Here is an 11,477-nt window from a genome sequence, read left to right as displayed (position 1 = left end):
GGGGAGATTAGGGTGATATATGCTGTGGCACCAGAGATGCTCATTAGTGGAAGGAATCTGGGATGTCAGAGTTTAATGCCTTATTTGATGTAGGAATTTCCCAGCATCAACAACCCTCACATCTACTGGGACTGTCAGTTACGTGCTGCTGACTCCCAAGGTGACTGAGTACCCAGTTTCACTGGTGGATAGTCAGTTAGGTGAGGTTCTTTAGTTGGTAAAGTCACCCCCTTATATCCACTGACTCTAATGATTTCTCAGGAGCACACAGAATATGACCCTTGTTCCCATTCAGTCTGTATTCCACACTGTTGCCCAACTGGTGCTATAAAGGTAAATCACCCAAATGTCTTCATTATGCACAAAGTATTCCACTGACTCCCCACTTCATGGAATAAGCACCTGGATCATTGTGGGGACTTCCAAGGTCCACACTGATCTTCCCTCCCTCCTCTCACCACCACCCCCATGACCTGTCTGGCCTCATCTTTCTCTCTTCCCATCATCCACTCACACTCTGTCTCTCTCTCTGTCTCAAAAATAAACACTTAAAAAATTTTAAAAGAAAAACAGAGAGATAGCTGAAATCTTTCTCTTTCCCTCTCCATGTACACACAGAGAAGTGGCCAGGTGGGGACACAGCTGGTGGACAGCCATGTGTAAGATAAAAGTGAGATTTCACTACACATCAATGCTGATGGGATTTTCATCTGGCACTTCCAGCATCCAGAACTGAGAGAAAATATATTTCTGTTGTTAAGCTATTTAATCTGTGTTATTTTGTAATGCCTGCCAGAGCAGAGTAATACAGGGGTCATCAGTTGATGGAACTGTTTTTGGTACCATGGCTTGTTTTTCCTCTTATTGAGATTTTATGTCAATTCGCTTAATGTCCAACATAGCAATTTTATCCATTTATTTTTATGAGTTCATTTGCATTTCATCTCCTTAAAATCCTTGTAAGAATGTTCACTTTGGGGCACCTGAGTGGCTCAGTCAGTTGGGTGGTCGGCTCTTGGTTTCGGCTCAGGTCGTGACTTCATGGGTCATGGGTTTGAGACCCACATCGAGCTCTGCGCTGACAGTATGGAGCCTGCTTGGGATTCTCTCTCCCTCTCTGTCTGCCCCTCTTCCCCCTCTCACTCTCTCTATCAAAAAATAAATAAGCATTAAAAAAAATAATGTTCATTTTGTTTTGGTTCCAGTCTACTGCTTCTGAAACTCACATACGTTATTATCTCTTTATCTATCTATCTATCTATCTATCTATCTATCTATCTATTGATAATCTATACCTTAGATAAACTAATTGTGGTTTATTCATATAATTGATATGTACAATACACTACAGAACAATGACTATAAATATATATATCAACCTGGATAAATCTCACATATAATGTTGGATGCAAAATAAAGTAAGTTGCAAAAGGTACATACAGATGGTACCATTTGTATTGAATTTAAAACATGCATAACATTACTATACATAATTTAGGGATACATATATATGTAGCAAAAATATAGTTACATGCAAGGAGAATAAATATCATATTTTTAAAAGTTATTAACTTTGAGTGGGTGGGAAGAAGATGTCATGAAGGGGGGGTATAAAGGCAGTACCCACCATGGTTTTGTTTCCTTAGGTATCATTTTCTAAACTGAGTACTGGAATATATGGATGGTCATTTATACTCATGTTTAGTAAAAATAAATGTCATAAGTATAGTTCTTTTATATTAAGGGACGTATCATAAAATTTAAAAAGAATGCATACATTTAAAAAAAATTTTTTAAATGTTTATTTATTTTTGAGACAGAGAGAGACAGAGCATGAACAGGGGAGGGTCAGAGAGAGGGAGACACAGAATCTGAAACAGGCTCCAGGCTCTGAGCTGTCAGCACAGAGCCCGACGCGGGGCTCGAACTCACGGACCGCGAAATCATGACCTGAGCCGAAGTCGGCTGCTCAACCAACTGAGCCACCCAGGCGCCCCCTTTTTTTAAAAAAATTTTTTTTAAGAATGCATACATTTTTAATACTGAAACAGAATCTGTTCTGTTCAGTGGAAAGACCTGTTCATTGGGAATGCAAGCTGGTACAGCCACTCTGGAAAACAGTATGGAGGTTCCTCAAAAAACTACAAATAGAACTACCCTATGACCCACCAATTGCACTACTAGGTGTTTATCCATGGGATACAGGTGTGCTGTTTCGAAGGGGCACATGCACCCCAATGTTTATAGCAGCACTATCAACAATAGCCAAAGTTTGGAAAGAGCCCAAATGTCCATCAATGGATGAATGGATAAAGAATGTGTGTTATATATAGACAATGGAGTATTACTCGGCAATAAAAAAGAATGAAATCTTGCCATTTGCAACTACGTGGATGGAACTAGAGGGTATTATGCTAAGTGAAATTAGTCAGAAGAAGACAAAAATCATGACTTCACTCATATGAGGACTTTAAGAGACAAAACAGATGAACATAAGGGAAGGGAAAAACAATAATATAAAAACAGGGAGAGGGACAAAATATAAGAGACTCATAAATATGGAGAACAAGCAGAGGGTTACTGGAGGGGGTGTGGGAGGGGGGATGGGATAAATGGGTAAGAAGCATTAAGGAATCTACTCCTGAAATCATTGTTCACTATATGGTAACTAATTTGGATGTAAATTAAAAAAAAAAAAAAGACTTGTTCGTGAAAAAGACCCCTGACATATAGTTAATGCACAATTTGAGAAAAGATGGCAGTAATAAGTATTCACATAGCTTTAAAATAATTGTAAATTAATTAAAGTCACCAAATAAAAGGCCAAGACTATCAGGTTGCACTTTCTTTTAAGGCTCTAGCAATGATTTTTTTTTTCTAAGAAATAAACACTTAGGATTCAAAATTATTTAAAATAGATGGGTAGGAAAAGATACATAAGACAAATATGAAGAAAAACAAGTTGAGCTTCATTATATATGATTAAAATAGAATTCAGGAGGAAAAAAACCTTATTGGAAAAGGAAAGAGATCATCTCGTGGGAAAAGGAGCAAAGTGGCAAGAGTATCTATTGATAATAGACACACATGCATCCAACAACACAGCCTCAAATTATGTGAAATAAAAACTGACAGAATTTCAGGTGAAATATGTATATCAAGAGTTCTTACTATAGAATTAATGTACCCTACTCAATAAGCCTTCAGCTTTTGGAATCACTTCCAAAACGCATGGTTCAAATTTGGTTCTGCAAATATTGCCTGACAATATGATGGATTTCAGAAAACATACAGTATTTACAAATGCAATGGAGTGATAGATTTTATTAATAATAAGATTATGTCTACTTTTCACAAAACATTTATTAATTAAGCAACAATTTTCACAATGATTTGAAACACCACCCTTATCATATGCTATCTTCTTCTGGTCTTTCTTTTCTCTTGTGTTGATATGCGTATCTCTTGCACTTGTAAAAGATGAGGCCTCGTATAAGCCAAAAGCACCTCATACTTCTCTCTCTCTCTCCCATGTTCTTAATGTTTATTTATTTTGAGAGACAGCAAGTGTGCAAGCAAGCACAAGTGGAGGAGGGGCACAGAGAGAGAGGGAGAGAGAGAGAGAATCCAAGGAGGCTCCTGCTGTCAGCACAGAGCCTGACCCTGGGCTTGATCTCACAGGTGTGAGATCATGACCTGAGGCAAAATCAAGAGTCAATTGCTTAACCAACTGTGCCACCTAGGCACCCCAATACTTCTCTGTTTCAACATGCTCTTGGCAATTTTTATACATTATTTTTCTTCTAGAAGAAAGTTAGAATAATTACCAATTGTTTAAAAATCCGGTTTGGATTTAGACTGGCATTGGGTTTTCTAGGTAGACAAATGTATCATTTGTAAATAATAATAAATGTTATTTCATATTTTTTGTTCTTTTTGTATCACATCATGACAATGTTGGTGATAATAGGCATCCTTGATGATGAAGGCTACAGATTTCAAATGGAGCTTAATTATTTTAAGAAAATATTTTTCTTCTTACTGTATACTAGAACTTTTTTAAAATAATAAATGAATATGGAACGTTATCAAAATACTTTTGATATCTAACAACATTACCTTATGGTTTTTCTCCTTTGACTTGCTAATACGAACAATGTATCTCCAAACATAGAAACTAACAGTCATTAATATTTTTGAGTGCTTACTATATGCTTGGCTTATAATAAGTGCTTCACAGAGTTACTCTTTTAAGTTTATTTATTTATTTTTGAGAGAGACAGAAAGGGAGGGGGAAGCTGGGGAGGGGTAGAGAGAGAATCCCAAGCAAGCTCTGAGCTGTCAGCACAGAGCCTGATGCAGGGCTCAAACTCTCGAACTGTGAGATCATGACCTGAGTCAAAATCAAGAGTTGGACACTTAACCCACTGAGCCACCCAGGCGCGCCCACAGAATTACTCTCTTAATCTTTACAATGACTGCATAAAGTAGTTACTATCAGAAGCCCATTTGATGGATAATGAAACTGAGATACAGAGAAATTAAATAGATTGACCAAAGCCACACAGCTAGCAGATCCATAGCAAACCTGTTCCTAGGCTATCTGGTTCCAGAGTCTGGTGTCTTAAATCTCTACACTGTTTTGGCTGGCCAGAGGGTATGTATTAAAATGTGCTTCCACATCCCCAAAGGCAAGGGAATTAAAAGCAAAAATGAACCACTGGGACCTTATGAAGATAAAAAGCTTCTGCACAGCAAAGGAAACAACCAACAAAACTAAAAGGCAACCAACGGAATGGGAAAAGATATTTGCAAATGACATATCGGACAAAGGGCTAGTGTCCAAAATCTATAAAGAGCTCACCAAACTCCACACCCGAAAAACAAATAACCCAGTGAAGAAATGGGCAGAAAACATGAATAGACACTTCTCTAAAGAAGACATCCGGATGGCCAACAGGCACATGAAAAGATGCTCAACGTCGCTCCTCATCAGGGAAATACAAATCAAAACCACACTCAGATATCACCTCACGCCAGTCAGAGTGGCCAAAATGAACAAATCAGGAGACTATAGATGCTGGAGAGGATGTGGAGAAATGGCAACCCTGTTCCACTGTTGGTGGGAATGCAAATTGGTGCAGCCACTCTGGAAAACAGTGTGGAGGTTCCTCAAAATATTAAAAATAGACCTACCCTATGACCCAGCAGTAGCACTGCTAGGAATTTACCCAAGGGATAGAGGAGTACTGATGCATAGGGGCACTTGTACCCCAATGTTTATAGCAGCATTCTCAACAATAGCCAAATTATGGAAAAAGCCTAAATGTCCATCAACTGATGAATGGATAAAAAAATTGTGGTTTATATACACAATGGAGTACCACGTGGCAATGAGAAAGAACGAAATATGGCCCTTTGTAGCAACATGGATGGAACTGGAGTGTTATGCTAATTGAAATAAGCCATACAGAGAAAGACAGATACCATGTGTTTTCACTCTTATGTGGATCCTGAGAAACTTAACAGAAACCCATGGGGGAGGGGAAGGAAAAAAAAAAGAGGTTAGAGTGGAAGAGAGCCAAAGCATAAGAGACTCTTAAAAACTGAGAACAAACTGAGGGTTGATGGGGGGGTGGGAGGGTGGGTGATGGGTATTGAGGAGGGCACCTTTTGGGATGAGCACTGGGTGTTGTATGGAAACCAATTTGACAATAAACTTCATATATTGCAAAATAAAGAAAAATTTAAAAATAAATAAATAAAATGTGCTTCCAAATTCAATTTGTTGTGATTTATTTAGGACTTTGTACTACTATTGTTAAAGTTAGTATTGGGGCTCTGCCAAAGTTATCAAATGAGTTGGCAAACTTTTGAACTTCTTCTGTTTTAGGTCAATGTAAATAACATGGAAACTATCTGTGCCTTTATATAATACACTTCTAAAACTTTCTCACAGAGTTCCTTTTATAACATAATTCTTAACAAGGTTTTTCAATTTCCGCTATGGTCAGTCTACTCTATTATTATTCTATTATTTTTTTGAAGTTTCTATTTAAATTCCAGTTAGTTAACATACAGTGTAATACTAGTTTCAGATGTATGATACAGTGATTCAACACTTCCATACATCACCCAATGCTCATCACAAAGTGCCCTCCTTAATACTCATCACCTATTTAACCCATCCCCCCACTCACCTCCCTTCTGGTGACCATCAATTTGTTCTCTATAGTTAAGAGTTTGTTTGCCTCTCTCTCTCTTGTCTTTCCCTTTGATTGTTTTGCTTCTTAAATTCCACACATGAGTGAAGTCATATGGTTTCATCTTTGACTGACTTATTTCACTTAGCATAATGCTCTCTAGCTTCATTCATGTCATTGCAAATGGTGAGATTTCATTCCTTTTTTATGGTTGACTAATATTCCAGTGTGTGTGTGTGTGTGTGTGTGTGTGTGTGTGTGTGTACACTTCTTTATCCACTCATCAGTCTATGGACACTTGGGCTGGTTCCATAATTTGGCTATTGTAGGTAATGAGCTATAAAATATTGGGGTGACTACTCTCTGATCCAGCAATTGTACTACTATGTATTTACCCAAAGAATATAAAAATATTCTATCCTTGATTCACTTATATTTTTGTGCAACTTGTTAATTTGAATTTTTGCATGATTAGCAAATTGTATCTTTTCATTATAGCTTAAAGTATTCATATTTGTTTATGTCTTCTTTTCCATTCTGAATGTTATATATCTGTATTTTCCCTTTTCTTTTTCCTTACTTACCTTACCAAAAATTTATTTTATCAGACTTTACAAAGAACATAATGTATTCATTTTTTAATTCTATGTATATCTTTCACTATATATCTTTTTGGTTTCTAATTCACTCATTTCTTTCCTGCACACTTAATTACCTTCACTCAGTTGATTGAAAAGGTTGTTTAGCTGGTCTCTTTAGATTTCTGAGTTGAATTATTAAATCAGATGGCCTATATTCTCTTTTCCTTGATTACTTGTATTTAACCAATTCTCCCCCACCTCCACTGAGTCTCTCCTGATCCAAGTCTCCATCATGTTTTACCTGGATTATTACAACAACCTCCCACCTGATCTCCCTGTTTCTACCCTTTTTGCTACATAGACAATTCTGGAATGATCTTGTAAAACATAAGTTATATCATGTTTATCCTCTGCTCAAAACCTTTCACAGGCTTCCCATCCACTAGAATACAAGTTAGAGTCCTTGTGGTAGCCTAAGAAGTACTACATGATTTGATCCCACATCATTTCTCTGATTTCCCTTTCTACTAATTTACCCATCGCTTGCTCCACTACCAGCTTCCCCAGGGTCTTGGCACTTGCTAATTATTTTTCACCCTAGAATCCTGTCCTCTCAATGTCTGTATGATTGCCTCCCTCCTTTCCTTCAGAACTTTACTGAAATGTCAGTTTCTCAGTGAAGGCTTCCTTGACCAAAATGGTATTCCTTCTTTGATCAGTCTCTGTCTACCTTATTCAGTTTTATTCTTATTCATAGAATTTACCACTATCTTAAATATTATACATTTATTATATGTTTATTATTTTGTTCTCTGAGTTCATCCTTTAACTGTATAACATGTTATGAGATGTAAAGATCTTGCCTTTAAAAGTCTATAATTTTTGTTTTGACTTCCACTTTGACTCAAAAGTTGTATAGTAGTTTTTTTTTTAATTTAAAATAGCTTTTAAAAGTATGCTTCAGTTGTCAGTTCTATGTTTTTGCACTGAGGTTTGATCAAATGATCTTTATAATTTTTTACATGGGAAATTGAAATTTTCTATGAGGTTTATTAAAAGATCCTTTCCCATAATGATTTAAAAATACCAGAAAAATTTCCCTAAGGCATAAAATTACATTTGTAGATATCTATATCTATATCTATATCTATATCTATATCCATGTGATTAAGTATGCTATTTAATATATGGTATTTTTGCCTGGGTAGAAAGCAATAAAGTTTCCAAATATTATTTTGTTTCTATGAATTATCCCTCCCATTCTAAAATTGTTGTTTAAATATTTTGAACATTTTTCCTATTTTTTAAATATTTATTTATTTTTGAGAGAGAGAAGTGGGGGAGGCACAGAGAGAGAGAGAGAGAGGATCTGAAGTGGGCTCTGTGCTGACAACAGCAAGCCTAATGTGGGGCTTGAACTCATGAACCATGAGATCATGACCTGAGCCGAAGTGGACTGAGCTCAACCAACTGAGCCACCCAAGAGCCTTTTTTCTTATTTTTAAAATCAAGTTTCATAAGGTATAGGTTGCACAATAAAACATTGTATGTTTTAAATTACATTTCCATGAGTTTTGCCAAATGTTCTCCATGTAACCATCACCACAGAAAAAGGTATGGAATATTTTCTTTGTCTCAGATGTTCCTCATGACACTCTGAAGTCAGTATCTCCCAAACCCCTATCCCATACAATCATTGACCTGATTTCTATCATTGCAGATTCATTTTCCCAGAGATAGACAGATGGTATGTATGTTCTTTCCCTGAGATGTTCCACTTAGCATAATGACTGATATTTATTTATACTGCTATGTGTATCAATATATAATTATCTGGGAAGAGGGAGAATTAAGAAATATTTCACGTTGGGGCGCCTGGATGGCTTAGTCAGTTAAGCGTCCGACTTCAACTCAAGTCATGATCTCATGGTTTGTGAATTCGAGCCCCGCATCAGGCTCTGCTGACAGCTCAGAGCCTGGAGACTGCTTCGGATTTTGTATCTCCCTTTCTCTCTGCCCCTCCACTGCTCACACTCTCTCTCTCTGTCTCTCTCAAAAATAAACATTAAAACATTTAAAAAAAAAAAAAGAAATATTTCATGTGTACACAATTTGTTGGATGGACCCACAAATGAATTGTTTCTTGACTTGGCTATTATAAATGATACTCTTATAAACATTTATGTACAGTCTTTTGTGAAAAGCTGAATTCATTATTCTTAAATTACTGGAAGTGGTATGGTAAATGTGTATATAAGTAAAGTTTTTTTTAATGGCTCTGACATTTTACACTACAGCAGAAGTATATTATGATCACTTAACTCATTCCGCATGTCCTTGCCAATGCTCAGTATTTTCAGTCTTTTAAATTTTAGCTATTATTATTACTCTGTAACCATCTCTTATTGTGGGTTTTAATTTTGTTTCCCTAATGACTAGTGATAATTGAGTATCTCCTCGTGTGTTTTTTGGCCATTTGTTTATCTTCTTTTGTGGAATTTCTGTTCAAATACTTTGTCCATTTTTTTAGGAGGGGGGCTGCTTGTCTGTTATAGGAGATCTTTTATATTGTAGATAATAGTCCTGTTTCCTTTGTGGGCACTATTTCACTCACTCATTCATGTTTCTCTCCCTTTTGAATCACTTATTCCTTGGGAAGCCTGATGCCATGTCATGAGGCCATTAAAGCAGGTTATGGAGGGGTCCATGTCTCTGTCCAATAGCCAGGAATAAAGTCTGCAACAACCAAATAAGAGAGCTTAGGAGAGACTTCTTTAGCCCTGTTTGAACCTGCATATGATTCTAGACGCAGGTGAGAGCTGGACTATAAAATAATATATTTGTATCTATCTACCTATTTATCTATGTAGAGAGGGACCCTGAGCCTGAACCACCCAGCTGAACCACTCCTAGATAGTCTCAGAATCTGTGTGACAAAATAAAATATTTGTTCTTCTGAGCAACATTTTGAGATAATTTGCTACACAGCTACAGATAACTAATATCCATCTTCACCATAATAACCCTAGCCCAACACCAAAATCTGAAGAGCACATTCACTGGAGTTGGGTAGATGTGCAGACCTAATTTCAAGTTGGAAGCCACAGTTCCCAGAAAGAATGCACTGTTAGATTTCTTCCTCTTCATTCCCAAACCCAGATCAGATTAGGGACAATGGCATAAACTGCTTCTACTCCAAACAAAATTAAGCCCTTCTGTTCTTTATAACTGAATGCTTTTTACAAGCAGCCTCTTTCTCTTGCTCAGTTCTCAGTTCTCTCTATTCTATGGTTACTCATTCACATTATTCTTTCTGCCTCTGAGATTCTCATGGTGGGAAGAAACCATTAAGTTCATGTAGACCAACCCATAAGCTTGAATCTCCTCTGTAACACCCCAAGTAGCCTACTAGCTTATTTTTGAAGTTTTGAGATCACTATCTTCTGAGGTAGCTCATTCTATCTTTGGATCACTCTAATTGTTAGAAAACTCCTCCGGTAGCAGGAGAGAATTTACTTTCTCTGCTCTCCTGCTTCACTTGGCTCTCTCCAGGGAGAATTGGCTGTGACTAAGAGCATACCTTGGAAGCAAGGAGTGGTTCGTAATTGTTGAAATTTCAAGAAAATTCTGTTTTCTTCACTATGAAGTCCTAGCTTGACTTAACTTTCTAAGAGCCATGTCTTTACCTGGATCTATCCTAGACAATCAACAATTCATTCTCAAGAATGCCTCTGGAGTAGGGGGTAAGGCTCTTCAATTATTTGGATCCTCAGATATTTCTGCTCTTGATGAAACTTTTCTGGATATTCTTGTAATAGCTGCTGCGTGTAAGTGATGGGTAGAGCTAACAAAAGTCTTGCCCTTGTCTCTGGCAGGGCCCTGAGCCAAGCGCTATAAATCTGGGCTTCATCTCTCCTACTCTGGCTTGCCAGGGCAATGATAAGATTAATTGTTTCCATAAAGAGGGGGTAGTTTTGAGACTTCCTGGAGATCTTGGCTTATCTGTAAATCTAGGAAGATTGTATGTGTGGTTTCTTGCCTTCACAGAGATAGTCAACGATCTGCCAGGTCCTGTACAAAACCCTTAATACAGTCCACAAAGTTACATATAATGTGGCACCTGACTATTGTTCCAGTCTGAATTCTCACTATGCTCTCCCTCCCACTCTGAGTTCTAGTCACATTGGCATTTTTTAAATTTGTCAGAATCTGCATGTTCTTCCAGTCACAGTATCTTTTCCACTGGTCTGGTCTCCCCTTATTTTCTATTTCCAGTTAAGTCTTACTCATCTTCAGATCTCTGCTGAGCATTGCTTCCTCAAGGAAGCCTCTCCAGACTTGCCACTCTCTGAGTCTAGGTTATATTTCTTTATTTGATTTAAAAAAAAATTTTTTTTTCAACGTTTATTTTTGGGACAGAGAGAGACAGAGCATGAATGGGGGAGGGGCAGAGAGAGAGGGAGACACAGAATCGGAAACAGGCTCCAGGCTCTGAGCCATCAGCCCAGAGCCCGACGCGGGGCTCGAACTCACGGACCGCGAGATCGTGACCTGGCTGAAGTTGGACGCTTAACCGACTGCGCCACCCAGGCGCCCCTTTATTTGATTTTAAAGAGTGGTCATACCTTTCTTTCAGCTCACTACTTGTTTTAGTTTATATATCTAATAGTGTAGTTATTTGGTTAATGTCTAC

Source organism: Herpailurus yagouaroundi, unplaced genomic scaffold (assembly GCF_014898765.1).
Source record: "Herpailurus yagouaroundi ecotype Mexico unplaced genomic scaffold, PumYag 218, whole genome shotgun sequence".
Taxonomy (NCBI): Eukaryota; Metazoa; Chordata; class Mammalia; order Carnivora; family Felidae; genus Herpailurus; species Herpailurus yagouaroundi.
This window is presented reverse-complemented; position numbering follows the sequence as displayed.